Source organism: Molothrus ater, chromosome 2 (genome assembly GCF_012460135.2).
Source record: "Molothrus ater isolate BHLD 08-10-18 breed brown headed cowbird chromosome 2, BPBGC_Mater_1.1, whole genome shotgun sequence".
NCBI lineage: Eukaryota > Metazoa > Chordata > Aves > Passeriformes > Icteridae > Molothrus > Molothrus ater.
The window spans coordinates 112787837-112810724 of record NC_050479.2 but is presented as its reverse complement, the minus strand read 5'-3'; positions in this window follow the sequence as shown (position 1 = coordinate 112810724).

The following is a 22888-nucleotide window of genomic DNA, read 5'->3' as shown; positions in this document are numbered from 1 at the left end:
CCTTTCTGATCTCCCAGCTGTCAAAACTGTGAGTCTCGCCAGATTAAGTCATGGGTACCTTCTCTCCAAAGTAGCTGCAATCAGGAGTGGGAAAGGAGGATGAAAATCTGGGATTTGTTTCACCTGGAAGCAGGACAGAGCTGCTGAATGTGCCATGTGTGGGAACCTGCAAAGGATTTGACAAGCATCACAGTCACTTCAGGCCCTGCCTGAGCACTCCCATACTGTACCCAGAAAATACATTAATCTGTAGGAGCTGCATTTCTCATTGTAAGAAGAAAGCATTTCTGAACTATCAGCTAAAGAACTGCTCTCAATGTCTGTTGAATAGAATAATCATGGAATAGGAGTTAAAATTTACCCAACTTTAAAGTAGAACAACCCCTGTCACAGATTCAGTAGCCATTCCCTGAGTCTGCCAGGTACTGAAAGGTTCATGCAGGTGTTTATCTGTTTTTATTACACCTGACAGTGGCAAACTAAAAATGGAGCTTAAACATTTGCAAGCTTCCTTTGACCCATTTTTTTCTCCTGACACTTTGTCTTTATTTGTCACCAGGTATCATTACCTGTGGAAGTTATCCCAACTCTTCCATTTTTCTCTCAAGTATCATTCATGGTTTTGAGCAATCATTTCACTTTTAAAATTAGCACAAGGAAAAGTACAGTTTGATAAACAATTGGAACACACTGTTGATCTCAGTTTAGTTAGCTGGTGTACTTATCATCTGTTGATTATTTGTTTTTAATGATGCATTGCTATTGCCTGCTTGGACCTTTTGTCCATTACAGCTCCTGATGCACATTTTTCCCCCCATTTCTTAACTTCTTTTTGTATGACCTTTTCTTTGCTTCCTTTTATTTGAAGAGCACTAGGAGGAACCTGCTGGTGTTTCTCCTTGATCAGTGAAGTGCCCCCTGTGCCATCCTTTAAATCACACTGTGTAAGCTAGAGACTTAAGCACCTTGAAGCTTCTGCAGCACAATTCTTCTTCAGACAGTACCTCATCTGCTGAGATCATAGAGAGGAAATAGATTCTGTGGGCAGTATTGTGCCTGCAGAACTTCCAAAATTACTGCCCTAAACACAGACTGGCAGATAAAGTGGAAAATGAATAAAGAAATACACCTGAACACAGGTGTCCCTACACACCTGTCAGATTCCTGTTCTAAAGAACTCAAGGGCTAAAGTCACAGATACTCTGGTTTAACATGATGCTTCCAGATCAATAAGGTGGAGCAGAAATCAGGGTTAGCAAAGGTGACAGAACATTACCACAGCCATAATTTCAGGGGTTCAAGAGCAGCTTCTCATAAAGTAAAGTAGACATTTCTTTTCCCTCCACACTCCCTATCCTTTATGAAATTATTTTTAAAAGAAGTTTGCTCTGGCCAATATCACAACTGGATAAAAACTCACAGTACAGAACATAACGATTTTGTCTATATTTGGGGTTTGGCATTAAAAATTTTAGGATTATATTTCCATTCTTCTATATGGAAAGGGTAGCAGTGGCATTCTTGAAATGCACAACAACAAATGATTAAATAATCATGTAATCACTACCACAGGAGGAAAAGAAAAGCAAAACAAGAAACATCACTTGGCTCATAAAGAAGTGCAAGAGCTGACATTGTCACTCCCCTGCCAGCCCACAGGACTTGGGGAAGCAATTAGATCCTGGTGACCTGCAGACATTCACCTCCCCTTCACAGCTTGTTCCAAAGGAAGCCTAAAAAAGCCCTGCAATGAAACAGCTCTGTTGTGCTCCCATGACCAGGAGAAGCATCTCCAGGGGATTGTAGGCACTCTGAGAGGACAAGATTAAACAAGGGAGGTCAGGAATAATGAAGGTGGAGAGAGCAAACAGAGGCAAAGACAGAAGCGACATTCAGAGAATTAAGAGACGGAAGAACAGGTAAGCAGAGGTGAGGAAAGATATGGTACTTTCTTGCCCAGCGGAATCAATTGTGTTTCAAAAAATGTCAACAAGCTGCTCAAAAGAGGGATCAAGGGCACAAAGAGAAAGTTTAAGAAAAAAAGAGGATTTGAAAAACTCCTACACAAACATCTCTGATAAACTACAGGCTAAAATCTTGTATTCAGTCAGCTCCTGCAGTGGGTGAGACCCACAGTCCTGGCCATTGCACTTCCATCAGATTATTTCCTTACAGCGGTTGTTAGAGAACCCTAAGGCTTGCCTTCCCTCCCAGGTCCAATAAGCCATGTTTAAGACTATTTCTACCACTAATCTCATTTCTTTACCAGCACTACTCTCATTTGAAATACTAAGCTTTAGCCACATGCAGTTTTCAGTTCCTCAAGTTGCTACATTTTTTTTACTTGAACACTTAAAGATTCTTTGAAAGTTTAGGTCTTCTTTTAAGGAGAAAAAAGTTAATTCCTACTTTTTTTTTTAATAGTTAAGTCAAGTATCGAGGCACAAGTTTTTATTATAGTTATATGATAAAACAGGCTTGGCACAATGGCAGAGAAGGCATATACAGCACAGGCAGGGAGCAAAAAACCATTTGCTGTTCCTGATTTTTTCAAGACCAAAGGTTCCTAACTCAGAAACCTACTTAACAAAAAACATAAAGGTGGATTGAAACCTCTATCAAACATACCTAGGAAAGTCAAAGCCTCATTATTTTCCAAAAACTGCTATTATGAAACTCTGGACTCCTCTTCTGTGGAGCTCTGGCTGGACTTAGGAGACTGTAGCTGAAGAAAACACAGAAACTGCTGTGAAAAAACAGTGTGGACACAGTGCAAAGAGACAGCAATTTTTCTGGGCCTATCTCCAAAAAGATTAAGTGTTGGCTAAGCTTTGGAATTAACTGGGATTTTTTTCTTTCCAGTGGTTTCAAAACTTGTCAGGACCACTGGAAAACCTGTAGTTTCTCACAGGCACATGAAGCCTGGCAGCAGACACAACCTTCTCCTCTCTGAGCCAAACACCCCAAAATGATGCTCCCATGGTTATATCAGTCTCTTGTTCTCTAAGCTGGAAGAACCAGTTATAAGAAGTGACAATCAGAGAGAGGAGGCATCTTTGGCAAGGGTTTCCCCAGTCACTTTGGCCTGTCACATACCTGCAGGGAGATCACTCCACAACAGTTTTCCCCCCAGAATTTGACAGTTATTTATACTCTGTGCTTCTGCACAAAATATGAATTGATTTCATTATTTCAAGCACCAGCTACCCCACAGAATTTCACTCCTGAGCAGCACCACATGGAGAAAACTCTTCCCAAAGACTTCTCAGAAAACCACTTCGGCGCCAGCATGGCCACACCACACTTTGTATGTAGAAATTGCTCAAGTAGGAATGATTTTTGCTCCTTGGACAATTCCACACATGGAGCTGCTGCTTGACAAAGCCCAGTGCAGCAGCATTTTTTTCTCTAGTGAGCATCTCTTGGAGTGTCAGTGACAGTTCTCTCATCAGTGCTTTGTCTCAAAAGAAACATGTAACAAAACTTGACATATGTTCAGATATTCTTTGGCACAATTGAAAGCAAGACAGAATTCTCCATTTATAAGAAAACACAATTATTTTCTCAGGAGGTGTAATTTAAAAGAAATCAGCCTATTTTACTCTCTGTTTTACTCTATAGAGGGCTTCAAACTAAATGGACTTGAGCAGAGTGGCATTTTGAAGTAAAGAACAACAAAGATATCTCCCCATTGATGAAATTTGAAGCAGCATTAATAAAAGTGAAGGCCAGATAGATCCCAAATGTGTTGTAGAAAGATAATACACTTTCTTTTTTTTTTTCATGTTTGTCTATTTATCCTTGGTCTGCAAAACCATGCTAGTTCTAGTATGCATTTTTAACTCAAATTAAAAAATGTGAAAATTTTGAGATGAAGACTTAATGTTTTTTAAAGCATTGTGCAGTCATTTCTGTGGAATATTTATCAGCCCAAAGAGTGCTTTTTCTATCTGTTAGAGAGCATAAAAATCAGTGCTTTCCAACATACTGCAGAAACTTGGTAAGCGAATGTAAAACATTGCCATTCTCCAAGTTAGGCTATTGGCAACCAGGCAAATAAATGTTGGAAAGATACATCCATTAGCACTTTAGAGCACCGAGAACAAGAGAAGTTAAGGCAAAATCCATGATATTAGACAGAAAATATTATCACGCCAATGCTTTTACACAGAATTTTAATTGGCTGCCTAGTGAGTGCAAATTATCATTTGTGATTTGTTGCCACTATTACAATGTTTCATTACAGCAGCTTTGGAAAAAAAAGCCACAAAACAGATCTGCTTAATTTTCTATATTCCAGTGCAGGAGTTCTATGACAAACAGTAATTGCTGTTTCAAAGGAGTCTAGCTAATTCCCAGTGTTCCACATTCATGCTGATGTGCCACAATTGGTAAGGCAATTGTTTTCCAATATTGCACTGAAAAATAACAGATAAAGACCTCATGCTGATTTTTCACTGGTTGAGGTGGGAGAAGTGAGAGGAAAAAGTTTTAATCTTTCACTCTGATGCTAGAAATGACACTTTTTTCCCTATTTAATATGCACCTCGTGGTTCCACCCCAGCCAGCAAAAGTGAGGACCACAGAAATCTTGTTCCTTTCCCCCTGCCTTGGTGGGATGATGTAGAGAATCAAGGAAAACAAGTAAAACTCATGGATTGAGGTAAAAACAGTCCGTTAATTGAAACAAATTAAGGTATACTAATAAAATTGTAACAATGATTGTAATGAACGAGAGAGAAACAAAACCTGAGGGAAACAGGTGATGCAGAACAAAATTGTTCACCATGCACTGAGCAGTGCCCAGCCCAGCCCTGAGTAACAATCAGCTCCTCACAGAAAACCTCTCCAAGTTCCTACACAAACTTTCTGGAGTATGGAATATCCCTTTGTCCAGTTTGGATCACTTGTCCTGGCCACGCACCCTCGCAGCTTCTCGTGCACTGGCACAGCATGAGACACTGAAAAGTCCTGGACTTGGGGTGAGCAACAACCCAAACATTGCTGCGTTACCTTTGTTATTCCCATACTAAATCCAAAACATAGCACTGCACCAGCTGCTAAGAAGAAAAACGCAATCCCAGATGAAACCAAGACAAAGCAGCTTCACAGGAGAAATACTGGGGAGATATAGATAGGAATTTGAGCACACAGACATTGTTAAATAGCTTGTTAAAGTATCGATCTCTGTAAATTGAGAGGATGTCTTGATTATATTTTCTCAACCTTATGCTAACTGCCCTTTCAATCAAACCTCCTCCCTTCCTGTTTATCATTCAGTGGATTTATTCCCTCTTTGCAACTCTTGTATTTTTCCTCAGCCCTCACACTCTGCCTTTTACCCTACAACGTCTCACTCCATTTTCACACCACCATCCCCTAGAGCTGGCTAGGAAAAGCAGAAAATAGGGTGACTTTTTGTAGAAAGTTTACTGTGCTTTGCCTTGCTACATGAATCCCAAAACTTCAGCTTGGTTTTACAAATATCCTCTTTTGCAAAAAGCTGACTTCTCCAAACTTGCATGAAGCCCTGTGGCCAGGGGTCTGGTTCCTGGTAACTCTTCAGGACCACTGTGCTGACCACCCTAATTCTTCTTGGTATCCACAGCAGCAACTCAACAAGGGATCTGAAACATCTGCCAGACATTGTAGTAGATCAAACACAACTTGAAAGGCTCAGAGCTCTACAAATTCTGTCCAAAGGGAGCCTGGACTGACTATGCAGATTACATTGCCAAAGTGTAAGGAAAAGGCTCTGCCAGCACACACACACGGCAGCAGATGCTCTGACATCATACATCTTCATTTTCATCTCAAAAATTCCTAAAGAAGAGGAATTATTATGTCACCCAACAAAAAGGTGTTCTTTTCTTAAGAATGATGAGGTCCCAAATTGAATGTTATCGAAGAAAATCTATCTGAAAACAAAGCATCTTTTTTTCTAGCAGATGAGAAAAGCTGTGCAGTTTGCCTAGGGCACTTTAAAGCATCCCTTTTTAAAGCATTCATTAACTTCAACCTTGTTATCAGCCCATCTCCCTCTGTTCATCACCGGCCATCATTAAGTTCTTTTAAACTCTAAAGGTTAATTACAACATAATTGTTCCCCTTACAGTGACTGATCCATAGATATACAAGTTTTCCCCTTGTAAGTAACAAATAAAGAAATAGAACTGAACTATTCTTATTTAGAATCTGTTCTGAAAGAGGTTTCTTAAATATTAATAAACAATTTCTATGCCAATAAAACCCAGCCAGCACCTATATAATTTACATAAACCAGTGGGATGCCTTGAAAGGGGGGGTTTAAAGGAATTGTGGGGAGGGAGATATAACTACCCTTGTGGTCCATATTTTTTACATCAGATGCAAAATACAGCAGTAACTGTCAAATTGCAGCTGCAGCAGCTGAGCAGTTTATGGAATTCGTAAGTAGGATTAGCAATGGGTTTCAACTTTGCTACTCACACAAGCACACACAGCTTTAATCTGGAGGGGAGTTACCATTTTGCTTATCTGTATATCAGTCAGAGATGGAAAAGTGCAAGTTAGTCATAACAGAAGCAGAAAAAGGTCTCCTCACACCCATTTCATCAGGATCCCAGACTTTAGGTTTTGTTCTTTGGCTTTAGATTTACTTTCCTACCACAACAGATGACGGATTCAGATGTGGCAGATCAGCACTACAAAAACTTAGACCACTTCTGGGTGACAGAAAAAACCTTATGCATAGTTTAAAATGGTAATTATATAATTCTAATGTTCTGTCATTTTTATTATATTTGTGGTTTATTTTTATTATAAGTCACATGTTAAATTAGACTGTTAGTCTCTATAGAGGCCATGAGATAGGGAACTTGAGGGGCTGATGGACAATAGCCTGACTGATGTGACAGAGCAGTAGTCATGCTTTTTTAAAGCCCAATGTATTTTTTTGATGATGTAAAATCAAATAATGATATCAAGACAGAGGTGGAGATTCAATGACAGTGCAGACACGTTGCCAAAAGTCCATCTGTGGGAAAAAAATTACAGAGGGCAAGTATGTGAAGCAATGAGAATAAAATATCACTGATAAATCAGTGGCAGAGAGTATAGAGAGCTCCTGTGTTTAGGTGCTTTAATTTCAGTTGTCTGTAGAGAGGCAGCAATTGGTGGCAGATGTGAATAAAGTGTCAATAATAATCACCATTTTAGAGATATATTCTATGTTCCACCTGCAGCAGGGGAGAGGGAAAACCTGGCAATGAGAAAGACACAAATTAGAGAAAGCAATGAGAAAGAAACAGGCAATGGGAAAAAAGGAAGTTATGAATGTGAAATATAGATTTGTGCAGCAGGCTGAAAAAGAAATAAAGGTCACAGTATAAAGAAAATGAACTACTAGAAAAAAAACCATCACAATGCAGAGCAAAATGCTGTGAAAGGCAAGGGAGAGTACAACACAGATAATGGTTGTTAAACCTGTGCCTCAAAGAAGAAGAATAAAGAAGCTCTTAGACAAGTGAATAGAGAAAAGTAGAGAGGGGTTTTGAGAGAAAAGAGTGATCATCAGCAAGCATTTTGACATTTGGTAAATCTGAGTTAGCTCAGATTCATTGGTACCAATTTCAGGGCACGAAATTTCTGTTAGACATTCAAAAACTGAAAATCTGATTTTAGATAAATGACATTTCCAAATACTTATGTCCTGAATTACAGATTGTAACCTGTCTTAGTTACATTGGGCCATTTGTTGTGCTGGCAATATTCAGGGCTAAACACTTAAGAAAAGGACATCAAGATCTAAAAGCCTGTACAGTCCAAGAAAAAAGGTAGACCAACAAAAAATATCTTCTCTGCTGGTGCCTTTTCTAATTTAGATAAAACCTTGAATTTCAAAGGCAGATTTTGGTTTCCCTTTCCTTTTGAAAATACTAAAGGCAGCTGCTTGTCCTTGCAATTCCTGAAATTATTTAAGATATGAAGTTGGCTTGCATGCAAGCTGTGAGCGTTTAGATTCAAGTTTCTAGCAGAAACCACATCAAATCTGTGTGCCCACAGTACGTTTTGAAAGGTGTTCAAAAGTGTCACTAATGTTACAGAAGATATGATAAAATCAAGATGAAAGCATTGCACTTGGGACAAAAAAAAAACCCAAAACACTCAGTTGTATGAAAGGAAACAATTGGAAGATATTATTCTCACTTTCTTTTGAAGAGCCTTGAGCTTATAATCATTTTCTCATTCACATCTGACTGTAGGAACATTTTTGGAGTAGCCATTGCCTTTTGTTTGAGCAGGCAGCTGCAACCTAAACAAGGTTTATGCTCACCAGCTTCAGGTTATAAACATTTGGGTTTATTCCTGTAGAATCTGTTGGCCTTTATCAAGTTGACTTTGTTATTAAATGAATGCCATATATTTAAAGATCTAATGAACATAAACATTAATTGAGAAATGTTTTTCTCTTGAACCCTTTATAAAATAAGCATGAAGTTTGCTTCTACAAAAGTCAGGCATTAGAGTTCTGTGTTGCAGTGCCAAACTGAGCATAATGTTGGATTAAATTAATAAACAAATAATCTTGTTGGCAGAACTCTCTCTCAAGAATCTTAGTAAACACTTTGGTTGGGTGTCTATTAAAACTACTGAGTGTTTACAATATTTTTCTATCATGGTAACATGTGTCAAGCTTTAAAAAAATATTACTTGTTTATTTCCCATGTCAGTCTGCCTCATTCTGCAACTTTCATCTTCTGTTTACCTTCCCAAAAGTAAGAGGAGCAGAGAATTTTAACACCAATTAGTAGCAAAAACAGCATCATCATTTAAAATCACACCATGTCATTAAACTTTGTTATGATGAACTACTGGGGTTCATTTAGCTTGTGAATCACTTGGACCTTTCACTTCAGATGAAGCAGTGACAAAGCCAGAGCTCATGCAATCAGGTAGTAATACATAAAATTAAGCAGTCACCAGCTGCTCCACCAGAATTAACGGAAATGTGGAATACAGATTTCTTCTTGATCAAAATGAGATTAGACACTTGGGGAGATGTTTAATCTCACTAGGACAAGGTGGTGCAGTAACAACCGGACAGTGGAAAATCATAGGAAAACACAACAGGTACTTAGAACAAGCCTGGATATATCCAATTTTTAAACAAAATTCATTTCCTCCATCACCATGTTTTATAAGCCATTCCTACATTAAGTCAAATATTCTGCAGATTTCCTGCTGGAGCTGTATAGAGACTACTCCTCACAAAGGAGAAAAAACACAGTCCAAATCCCTGTTCAGTTCTTGGCTATACTCAAACTCCCTGCAAGGCATCACACTTTACCCGGAAAAAAAAAAAAAAGCACATGGCTATGTTGATGCCTGGTTACAAACCAAGCTCAGAAAGCAATAGCAATGACTTAAAAGCTTGTTAAACCTCATTTGAGAAGACAATTATTCAAAATTCCCAATTAAATAAACCACAACTCCCACCAACCTTTTGCACCACCATTTAATTTGGAGCAGTTGAATATGTGCAAAGGCTAGAGTTTGCAGTATTTAGTACAAAGTTTCATTAAGGTACCATGCAAAGGAACAGCTTTTTCAAAAGCATTAACAAGTGACTACAGCTGCTTCACCAGAGCTTTCTCATTACAGCAAACGATTTTGCAGCATTTTCTTTAGTGCCACACAGATGTCCCATCCACCATGAGAGGGGATGCACACTCTGGTTTTTAAATGCCCTGGAAAGGAAGCCAGCCCAAGAAAACCAGAAGAATGTTGGTGGCCTATTAGTGGTGATGAAGAGAGATGGTGAAGACTTTGAGATGGCCAAAGAATCCAAATTTATTGTGGAGTACAACTGCTTATATACTTATTCTAGGAAGACCAGTAATGTTTACTACAATGATTAGGTTAAAATCACATACACAAACTTATGGATATTACAACATCTCTTGCTTGCATAGCTTAATAAAATTTTCTTTTTCCAGTAAACATGTCTGATTTAATTTTCTCGCAATCTTGATTTAATTCTCAAAGTACTGTTTTTGCTTTTGCCAAGGCATTTTGTTTATCAAATCTCTTATGCTAATAAGGTCCAAAATCCATCATCTATCTTGTGTCCCAATATCACAACAGTGGCCTACCTACAAGTGATATTCTCCAAAGATCCACAGGTCAAAAAAAACCCATTCTGTAACAATGGTGGCACAGTGAAGTCAGTTCAGTGACCATTTCACTGGTTTTAGCACAGGTATGTGGAATTCTGTGTCACTGATATTTCCTGAAAAATCCTCTTTGCGCAGGATTCTTCTCCTGGAAAACTGAGAAGCCTCAGAGAGAGATGAAAACAATAATTATCTGATTGCTTCTCCCTGTTTTGCTGCTTTGGAATGTAGCTTGGACATTGTTTTCCAACAGGTGCATGTTGATTGGTTTCATGTGAATTGTTTTAACTTAATGACCAACCACCATCAGCTGTGTCAGACTGAGGAGTCAGTCACAAGCTTTCATTATCATTCTTGTCAAGCCTTCTCTAAGTATCCTTTCTCTGTTCTTTAGTATAGTTTTAATATAGCATTCTTTAATATAATAGAAGGCTAATTTATTATTTTATGATATTATAAGAACATGGAGTCAGATTCTCATCTCTCACCTTGTCCTGGGGACCTCAAAGACCACAATTCTGCTATGGCATCTCAGAACCATAACTAGCTATAAACATTGGTGAGGCCCTCAGCAGGTTCTGAGAACTACTAATGACTTACAAAAGCAAGCTTCCAATCTTGAAAAAGGGTAGGCCAGAGAGTTATTATGCCCAATAATACTTTACAATTAGGCTGAACTATTGTATTTGCATTGCCCCCAGATGAAGGAAGGAACAAAGAATCTGACTCCATGTTCTGAAGGCTAATTTATTACTTTATGAGACTATATTATATTAAAGAACATTAAACTAAACTATACTAAAGAACACAGAAAGGATACTTAGAGAATGCTAAAAAGATAATGCAAACTTGTGACTCTTTCCAGAGTCCAGACACAGCTTGGCACTGATTGGCCAATGAGAGAAAACAACTTACAGCAGAATCCAACAAAACAACCACCTGTGGATAAACAATTTCCAAATACATTCCATATGAGCAAAACAGAGGAGAAGAAAATCAGCTATCTATTCTTTTCCTTTTTCTCTGAGGCTTCCTAGCTTCCCAAAAGAAAAATCCTGGGTGAAGGAATTTTTTTCAGAGAATGTGTATGCCATATACCCCCACTACTGCTCCTGCATTGCTTAAGAGCAAAACAACAAAAACCTTGCAGTGGTAGGATAAAAGCACCTCTTTAAGGAAAGCTTTCAGGTGCACAAATATGGCTCTGCACTCATGTGATAAAGAGTTACAACAATTTCTATAAAATTAATTATTACACCTTGCAGGTACATCTAATAGGAGACCAGCTACCCCAGCATCCCACCCTTGGTTCAGCTCCTTGGCATTGATCTAAGGGTTTCTTTGCCCCATTTCTTATGTCTCAAGTTCTGTTAGAAAGAAAAAGTCAGAAATTCTCTTCTTAAGGATAAAACTAAACAGAATTTCAAGAATAAGTAAGAATTTGCTACACTGTGAGAGAGGGCACAAAATGTACTAAATGTACTAGAGGCTACACAAATTTATATACTGAAAATCGACAAGGCTACAAAGATACAAAAAATAGATAAAAAGCTGTAAAAAATCTTTAGGCATGACTGGCACCCTGGCCCTCACTGCACACCCACAGGAAGATGAAATCTTGTTTTCCTCGCCATCTTCCCCGCTTTTCTTACCCACATACACCGATCACTTGAGACACGGTGCATGCTTAGTCTAGCTCAATTTCTTGTTGCTCAGAAGACTGCTCTATCAGGGCCAATAATCAGTATAACCAAGAAGACACTTATTATTTTCTAAGCATGTACTGCAGTTACAATTGTGGGGATAACAAATGGAAAAAAGAAACAGTAAACCCCTCTGCTAGTTGTCAGCAGAGTATTTTACTGCAGTATTTTTAGCTTGCTGCTTACTATTACTCACTTATTCCAAAGCTGAGACTTGGCAAAGCTTTCAGGAACTGTGGGGGAAAAATTCCTCCAAGACCTTCAGCTGGGGACAGCAACAAGAATGGCTCTGCCTTTCTTTTGCAAAACACCTCTCAGGACAAGCACAATGCACTTGTAACAATTCGAGTGAGACTGCTCTGCAGCAGCTTCCTTTATTATTGTGTGAAACATCGTTGTCCGCACCCTTCAAAAAGGCCTCAAAGATGCAATTCACTGCAATAATCTTTTTCACAATATATCCATTCCTCTTTTCCATTTACATTTGAAAGTACTGCTCCTGGACTCCACCACAGAACAGTATTCACAAGGCTAAGCACTTCCGTCCATTGAAAAGATACCTTTGAGAAAGTAAAAACTTTGGTTCTAATTGAAGAGAACTTAATTTCTTCAATATGCTCTGCTATCTACCTTTATAAACTATGTTCCAACAGCCCTGATTAGGTCTTTTTTAATCTAGTTTTTCTTTACTGAGTGATTACAAGACAAGTGACTCAGAAGATACATCCTGTAGGAAAAAAAACAACCACATTTAGGCTTGGAAATAAGCTGTACAACAACTGGGGAGTTAAAAAGAATGACAAAACCATTATGTTTAAGACAAAAGAATGATGTGTGGAAGTTGCCTAAATCAATAGCTAATTGTAAAGTATACTTCCAGTCCTAGAGGTGATCCAATAATTGAAATCTGCTGCTGGTCACCTGAGTCCTGTTTAGCAGGGTCAGCTCATAATTCAACTGACTTTTGCTCTTCTCATTGATTTTATTTAGCAGTAGATTTGTGGTTCAGATAAGACTATTCATTCCTCAGCACTGGTTCAGATTCAATGAAAGCAATCACACTTGATTAAATATGTTTGTATGTAATCTTCAAAAGCATGCAAAAAAATCTTTTTTGACCATATACTAATAAAACTGCACAATTAAAATTGCTGGGTTTATTTTCCTCTTTAAACTTACAAAATCCATAGGAATGCTGTATTATTTTCATCATTTAAAAAAAGCCAGTTGATAATCTTTTTCTGTAAATATTAGTTATCAGACTCAGGGGCAATTAGAGCAGTAGGAGATGAAGGTAAAAAAAAGACAGAAAATCTCAAGAAACTAGAGAAGTTGTCTCAATTACAGAATCACACACATTAGCAAACCAAAACTGCTATTTTTGCAGTTTGTCATGCTGCTTGCCCAATGCAGAGAAATATTTTCCCTCCTTTATTTTGTGAACTTTGACAATTCTATTTTCTATTATATGGACTGAAGGGAGAAAACCTACTTTTAACACAGAGGAGACACTTTTCAGTTTTTAAATTGTAAGGGTTCCGGCAATTTATAGAGAAGCTTTCCTCTAAGTCAATTTTTAACTAAACTGGCCCCTTTTATGAATGAATCTGGAAAAGACAAGGTTATCTCATGCACTACAACAATCATATATTAATATAACTTGCTTATTCACCTGAGCGACTTCTCAGAGAGCTGCTTTAAGAGAACTCCAAGAATAGCATCTTTTTTTTTAGCCTCTCTTGTCTGAACCAACAACTCTAACAACAAAGAAAAAATTTAGTCCTAGGCCTACAGAAAAGCAGCTTCCTAATTAATATAGAGGGCAGGTTATGAAACCTAGTCCCACATCCTGGCTAGAAGCTGTTGAACAAGTTAAAAAAAAATGAAAAAAGTCAAACCCCAGCTCTTTAATTCTCAAGTAAGCAGAACATACAAAAATTAAATCTCTGTTTCTCTTGCATAGAGCAGTTCTAACACAACTTCCCTTTGTGCCAGCTGGGAGGTGCCCTTTGACTTCTGCCTAACACAGAACACAGGATTTCTATTGGCAAAATTGCACTCTAACAGGTAAATTGCAGAGGACAGTTCAGAATTATGCTGATCTAGGAAAAAAAAGCTAGGAAGAGACCAAAAAACCCTATGAGCAAGCCTTATCATATTGCAGGCCTGCCACCAAACCTCTGAGCTCCGCAAATATGAGAGGTTTGAGGCATTAACGCAGAAAACACAAATGCTCCCTACCCTCCATATCATTTTCAGGAAGTGTTGCATCTATGTAACCAAAATCTGTGTTTAAATATGCCATTTTCCATGAACATGATTACTTTATTAAACTACACTGTGAGTTAAACAAACTGGTTTAATACCCTAGAATTTCTTGCTTCAGGACATTCAGGTCAAATTTTGTCACACTAATTGCTGGGAATATTAAGTGGCATTACATGTACAGCTGTATCTGTACAAACAACTTGTTTTGCTCCAAATCCCAAATAGGAGCTCCAGAATGCCCATAAATGAAGGCCCTTAATTCATATAAAACTTAATTTGAGTGCTCAGAAATTAACATCCTCTGGGCTCTCATACCATGCAGCTGTATAAATACCCAGATCCCAAATCCTGAGCTAGGGAGCCTTTAGACCATGCTCTTCCACATGAAAAATCAATCCTACAACTAATGCAGTGACCTTCTGCCTCCTCAAAACAGTCATTTTCATTTCCACCTCGCTCAGCCTGTACCTGAGGCAGTGGTGGCACTTTAAGAGAGTTTCATTTCACACCAAGTGAAGAGCTGTTTTGAACAGTGCTTCAGAGTAATCTTTTTTTTGAAGGAGTGTTATTTTAAAGTAATTCTTACATTTATGGCCTGTTATACTTTCAAAAGCATTTGGAAAAACCAGTAAAAAAACTTACCAGCTATTTAGATAGAAAAGACAGAAGAATGGGATTGTTAGCTAGAAAATGCCCTGGCATCTGCGCTTGCTTGATGAAACCCAAGACACCAAGCATGGATGCAAACCTGTAGTAGCTGATTTCATACTAAGACAAGAGCTTTAGCTTAGTTCTTTAAAAGTACATAAGGCTGGTACCATTAAAAAGAATGGGAGACTTCAGCATGAAATACTCCTTATTTGAGGATGGAAAACAATACAATCTTTTACTTCAGTATTGTGCCCTCTAAGAAAACTCATGCAATTGTCCAATTTCTGCACAAGACAGGGTTCATTTCTTTGGTGTCCATGCAGACCAAGTAACACTACCAAACAAACCCCCTCCAGCTGCACCTCACACCTGCACAGATCACAAACACAGCCTAAATGCCATTATTAATTCCAAAAATAATCTTGGAATGCCAGCTAATACCCCAGGACTATTTGCTGCCTGTCAAAGTCCTGTATGACCTTAACCTTGACTAAAAATTTACCTGTCAGGCCTTCAAACTCAGCCTACACACTGATTCTAACAAAATTCAGAGTGTTTCTATCCCTGAATTACACTCCCAGTTATTTCCAGGAGACTCAATATTTGAAACTTCTATAGACAAAAAAATTGTTGCAACATCTCTTAATAGTCACATGTGGAAAAAGAATCAGCCAGACTTTTAAGTTTATGTTCATAAAGATAAAAACCCCTTTAAAAACACATCATGGAAAAAAACCATCCATGCTTATACCACCACATGTTTCTAACAACAAATCTTGCATGACTAACATAACAAATGACAGACAAAATGCCATCTATAGAAATGCTTTTAAGAATATAAAATGTTGTTCCTACTGCCTTTTACTATTATGATTCATACTCTTGAAAGTGCTATGGAACAATTGGACACTCCATATTGTTAATCCTAAAGATTTTATGTGGAAGCTCTAATGTTTTCAAGTAGCAAACTTGCATGTAGACAGCCTCCATTCTGGTTTACCTGCAAGTTTCTGACAGAGTTCACAGAACATATCAGTGATCAGCTGCTACATCAACTATTTTAATTGCTCAACGAATTAACTTTCAGGCTGCACTATACTTGCTGTGATATATAATGGCCATCCAGGCTGCTTTCTCTTACCTTTCACTTCCAAAAATAAAAATGCTCAAAGTCAGAAAACAGAAGAATTGTGTTCAAGTTCTACAGCACTTGCGGCAACTCAGATAGTAAAATAAGCAAAAGTATTACAATTACTAATCCTCTGGAACACTGAATAACAAACAGACACATGGAGTTTGTCGCTTAGACCAATCCTTCAACCAGCTTTGAGAGGTTTCCTTTATAGTGCTGTTTGTGTTGCAGGTGGGTTTGGCAAAGTGTGACCTAATTAAAATTACATGTGTTAGTTAAATTGTATTGCAAACATCTGCAGTTTTCACCACACAGATTTCATTAGCATAGCAACAGCCTTGGAAATACAGCTGAAGCTAAAAGCTCTTCTAAATTTCCTGTGACCTTAGAATCTTTTCTTGTCATGCAGTCAAATATCTCAGCCTCAAAATTGTTCTCTTAACATAGTCCTGGAGATGCCATTGGCTACTGAGAAACACTGTTCATTCTGCAGTGAGAAAACAAATATTATAGGAAAAAATATATTTTATACAAATTAAAAGCTATTTGTTTGAATTGCCAGCTAAGAAGAAAAGATGATGATATGTTTAGATACTGCTGTGTTAATACTCCTAGTTAAAGGACAATTTTACATACCTTGAGATGGGATGAAAATGAGATGGAATTTGACTTGAAATTCATGTTAAATGCTGTATTTAGCAGTTACTAATCAACTGCTAACCAAGACTCAGCTACAGAATAAAGCATAGAGACTTTAAACAGTTTATAAAGATGGTAAAGAATTAATGCAGAGTTCAATAAAAATCTTTGAAATACACAAATAATGCAGGTATGAAGCCTAACCTCATCCAGACAGATAATGAAAAATTACATATAAAATACAAGATAAAAGTAACAAATTTACATATAGCCAGATACTGACAGCAACATTTTATCTGACTGGTGAAACAATGAACAATAATTATTACTTATACACTGTTATTTTGATTGCTACCCTAAGGTTACAAAAAAGAATCAGCTTGGCTCATCTTTTTAAAAAACACTAGAGGATTTAGCAATAACAATCAGAAGCCATACTCCCAAGCCATGGGACATGTTAAATGTAGATCTGTGACTCTTTTTAAAAATGCCAAGGCTAACGGTGGCAATGTTTAGAGTAATTTTTGCAGTTTGGTACCTGTGAAGCAGCAGCTTCCGGAAAGAATGTAATACATCATACATCACTGCAGCCTTGTTTGCTTGTGCTAAACAAAATAAATTCCTCAAATTATTTATGTATGCCAGCGCATTGCTGATTCACAGCTTCTCTAATTTCAACTGTGTTTTGGCATTTTGCCCTGGATTTGCTTCAGACCTCTGTCATTTGTCTTTGCAAGGGAGTAATCGTTTCCTTGGCAAAGGATGTGACACTTATTGTGAGATACTAAGTAGCCAAGCAGTTGTTTCCTTAAACACAGAGGGAAAATACATCTTGAATAAAGAAGCTTTTAAACTAAATAGAGTAAGTGTCAGGGGCTTAAGATGTATATTCCATTTCACTGAGGGGTGATATTGCACCATTCATTTTCCACGGGTATGAAGTCATCCAAGGAGTTGTTTATATTCCCACACTACAGTAATGAATGCTTGTAGGGATTTAATCTAGGAGATGACAACAAGACTGACAAGGACACTAAACAAAAGGAGAGGGACAAAAGAGCCTGGAAATAAAATGGAGGTTTTAAAATAAGGGCCAGTGGGACATCTTAACTAGGTCTGTCATAGAACATAACCTGGTGCCCTGAATTCCTGAGAATATTCTCTTCCTACACCTGAGAAGTCCTGCAGCATAGAAATTGTGTTTATGCATGTCATAGACAAACCTGAGAGCTGCTGTAAACAGTGAAAGCAACAAACCAAACAGTAATGGGGTATGATAGAATTATAAGGGATAACAACTTAAAAACTTATCTCAGGCCTGGCTGTTACTTGTACTAATCTTATTCTCTGTTGTTAAACACATTTTTGATGGGGTTTGGCCTAGATCTGTGCATAAGTCAGATGGCTGCCAGTGAATACATCACACTTGTCAGCTCAAGATCCAGCAAATAAGGCTATCACTTATGAGAGCCACAGAAAAGGGAAGAACTGCAGAGAAATCTCTGTGAGGGGTGATAGGGGAAAGATGATCTTGAAGTGTTATTCTGTGTAGACTTTCTGGACTGAGTTCAGGAAATTTATTACTGAATATCCCAAAGCCTAGTGAGAGAGACATCCAGTACGTTCACTCATAACACAATGGGAGTAAATAACTTGCAATATAGTTCCACTTAAATAAGCACATTTTAGCATTCTGGTGATATTGTAGCAAAACAAACCAGTTTCTTTTTAATGCTTTGCATGAGACTAGGGTTTAGAGGCAGGAATAAACATATGAACACAGAAGTGATGGGCTAAACCTCTGATTTTGAAAGCTACAAACCATTGCAAGTAGAAGAACCGCAAGTCAGTTTAAAATAGAAATAGCCAGCAGACTGTGTTGTCTGTACTCACACAAGGCTGCTTATTTCCAATGGTTACCAAAGGAGACTCCAGTGTCATCCAGGGAGGAGATTGTTTACTGAAGGATCTTGGCCTTGTCTGTGGCCTTCACCTACAAATGCCAAGAGAAAAAGGGTAATTAATTCTTCAGCATTCAGCTATAATTCATAATGTATTGAGAGAAAAAACAACCAGAGTATTAATTTAATAATTTGTAAATTTCTATCCTGCTAATAACAACAAGATTGAAATAAACAAGACATTTAAATGTTTACTTACCCTTTTTCCTCTTTCTTGCCCCATCCCTGTGATAGCCAGAAGTACCCTGAAGTCTGCAGACCCTACTGAGGAACTTGGGCATTGTCATCTTATTGAGAAAGTCCCCATACCTTCCTGATTTCACCTGAGCCACTCCTCACAACAAACAAACACCAACTCTCACCTCAAGCAGCTAACCCACTCTTTTGTACCACTCTTCTTATTGGACACAGCTGTGGCCTGTTAAGGGCAGGCCTGTTCCTCATCTTTGGTGATGAGTACAGCTGCAACTCCTCAGGGGTGAGATTACCTTCTGCACTATTCTCTTACATTCTGTCCCTCCACACTCAGGGATGTTTTTCCCAGGGCTCTGGAACCCCTCATCAGCCCCCTGGGACTGCCAGCCCCTGTCCTCAGATGTCACAGCAGGGCCAGTGTCCCCAGGGAGTGTCCCCACCTTGGCAGGGGCTTGGGGTAGCAGTCCCTCCTCTACCTGGGCCATCAGCAGCCCTGGCAGGCAGCAGCTCCTCTGTCCAGGTAACCTTGAAATGCCTGGAGCCAGAGCAGGAGATCCACAGGGATGTGGGACCAAGGCCACTTTGTCTCTGGGCTTTGTTGCTGAACAACTCTCCCTGCCCAGTGCTTGAGATCTTAGCCTCTGGTACATGGTGGTCCTCAAAACACACATTCCCACCCTCCAAAACCTGGTTTTCCTCTCCTCACCTGGTGCCTGGGGGATTTCAAGGATAGTTGTAGGCATCTTAAGTCAGGAGAGAGGGCTCACTCTGCTTTCAGGTTTCCCTCCACAATCAGCACATGGAGGGGCAAGGCTGATGCCTTGGAGTGGCTACCTAAACCAGAGGGTAGGCAAAATTAAGGGAATAAAAGTGGGTGTTTATTGAAGGCCTTCAATAGGTACACCGTGGGCAGTCAAAAGCCTCTGAGAGGCTTCACCCAGGATGGATGACAGCCATGAGTTTTTCAGACAGATATAATTTTGGTCCATTTACACATCAGGGGTTAATCCTCCAATTACACTTTCAGGTAATGAAGTCATTTACTCCAAGTCTGCCCCCCACATCACTGTTGTTTACATCTCTCAGGGCCTGAGACAGTCCTTGAGTTTTAGGCCCAGAGAGTAATTGTTTTGTCTGAATAAAATAGGAGAACAGTAGCTGGCAGGCCATGGAGTTTTAGAGTTATACACTAAAGCAGTACAGGATCTGAAAAACAGAAAAGCTAAATCCTAAGGCATCCCTGGGATCCCTGTGCCAGCCCTGAGCCACCACACAGGCCCTACATGAACCCCAAGGGTTTTCTGGCTTTGTTTGCAGCTCCTGGATGAAGAAACACAACCCTGATTGCTCCACCCTGAGTAATCTGTGCTCACAGACTAAGTGTCAAGATGGAAAAGAATCACACTTTAAATCATTTTTCAGCCACAGTAAGCAGGGTGAAACTACAGCTTAGCATTTGCTTCACCACTGATTACTCACTGTAAATATATTCAAGCAATTGTGCTCCAGTGTAGTGGGTAAAATGACTTTTCTCAGGGGAATCATAGAGCTGTTGAACAACTTTATAACGTGAGATAAACTTCTGACACACCAGTCATAGACGGGGTTTTGACATTTCAGCACTTCCCTGGCTTCTGGGTGTCATGTTAAATAGAATACATTTTCTCTAGTGAAGTAGACCTGTAACACAGAAATATGTTGCCCACTGTATAAACAGGGAAGATAAAGCTTTTCCCATTTTATGGCCTTGTAAAAAGGGAAAGATGCCTGGACTCCTATGGCACAGGTTGGGAGAAAAAATGCAGACATTTTGTCTTCTTTTTTTTAACTAGTTCATGCCTACTGATACATGATATCTAACCAGCCTGATCTTTTAAAATACTTTACTTCATGTGGTTATACTGGTTCCTTTTCCACACAGTCCAATCAGATCAGCAGCATCCAGATCTATGACAAAATTAACACTTGTTAGTACTCACTAATTGTTTATTTGGGTACAGATCACTCTGTCCCTAGTAAATACATACAACACTATCTAACAAGTGTTAAAAGAATTTTGGGGACTTTAGTCCTTCCCTTTCAGCATGGTGTGGTGAAAGAATACACCTGGCAAAGTATTCAAATTCCTGCTTTGTGTATTGGGAGACATTTCAATCTTCCCTGTGTTAAACTGTCATTAGGGCCTGATCACCAAAACGAGCAATTTTTAAGGCTGTAAAAGAATACTTTGCACCACAAAAGTTTTTTTTTCCTGTGTTCTTTCAGGGGAGCAAGTAGTCAATGTAAACAAATCTTCTTTACTGACCTACAACAAGAGTTTCCTCAGATATCATTTCAATGCCTGGATCCTCTTTTAAGAAACTGAATTATGGAAAACAGATTCTCCACATAATAGTCTTCAAGAAGGTGGACACAAAGAGTAATAGGTTAATAAAGACCATAATTAAGTCTGTAAGGGTAGTGTTACTAAAGAGAAGGACAAGCTTCACAGAATTTTCTGGGGGATTCACATTTGGGATCTCACATTTTAGAGAGAGCCATACTAAGATGCTGCTTTGGTTCTTTTGAAGTTCAGAACAGTGAAAGTCTAGATGAAAGTCTTCAAATTGATGTTAGTTTATAATCTGATTATTTAACATTCAGCCCTCCACGCTGGTTATCCGTGGGCATAGACTGAATGCAAACACATCAGTGTTACAGAACCCAGCTCCAGTGAACTAAAAATGTGCTAGCTGGAATCAACTAGCATTGAAACTATCCTAAGAATTAACAGGAGTGAAAAAATAAAGCCTTGCTGTAGCTAGTTCCTAATTACATTTAAGCTTTCTTAGCTGTATTTGACAAAAGATCCAGAATGCATGTGAGGAATGACAAATTTCCTACATCTTAAGGACCAGGAATTTCCTGTGGGTCCATAATAAAGGTCAGCATTTCTATTTCTATATTGTTGGCAAATAATGCATTAAATCATTGTAGAGTATCTAAAAAGTTTCTCCAAATGCACCAATGGATTGGATATTTCAACATCTATACACTGCCAGTAATTTATTGCTCTGTACTCTACAGCAAGAAACTTCCAGCCACAGTGTGTTAGCACCTGGACAAATTACAGTCATTATTCCTCCATCTTCATGCTGTAGCATCACCCCAGTGATAAGATCTGCTTTTGGTTCAATAAGAAGGTTGTTGGAAACCATGCATTTTCTGCTCCCTGGAGAAAGGCATTCATTTCCACTTGGAATCAAACAAAAAAAATCTATCACAGCATCACAGAATATGCTGAGTTGGAAGGGACCCATCAGGAGCAGTGAGTCCAACTCCTGGCCCTGCACAGAAAACCCCAAGAATCACACCTTGTGCCTGACAGCACTGTCCTAACACTTTTTGAACTCTGTCAGATTTGATGTACCATTCACCTTGATTTATTTTAATTTTTTAAATTTCCCAAGAGATTTATTGTGACCTACTCAGAGAGACCTATTTTTCCCATGTGTGGCAAAACAACATTCTTGCTGAGAGGATAATTTATATATATATATATATATATATATATATATATATATAATATATATAAAAATATATTATATTTCAGTTATTCAGATCATGGTTCTTGCTTATCTTTTTGCTCAGCTAAACTTTGGTGAAGTGGCCCCTGATTTGGAGGGTCACTGCTGATGGTGGAGGTGCCACCTTCTTGATATTGCAGCCACTGGGTTCCTTGTGCACATCTTGGTTGCTGCTGACACTTGAAAAACCAATTCTGATTGAAGAAAGACAAAAAGAAACCTATGCAAAAGTTTTGCTGCAGTACAAACATCTATGAAATAGAAAAATTTAGCCTTTTTAATACTGTGATAACCATAAAGCCCTGAAAATATAAATGTCTGTCTTGATTGATATAAGGAATTTTAACATCATCCACTCTTTCACCCTTGCTACAGTAGAAGGAGAACCAAAGGCTGGGGAAAGGAGTGTGGGTTTAATATCTGTAGGCATGTGTGGAACCTTCTCTGGTTTCACAGCTCCCAGCCAGGGGCTCAGTTTGGGAACATTTTGTGTGACTGACTCAGTGAAGGCAGGTGTTATCAGGCATTACCTTTTGCTTTAACCTTTTTGTTGATTCACCAGATTTGGCTGTCTTGGCTGTCATGAAAAGTTAGAATACTTTGCCTGGCAAAAAAAAAA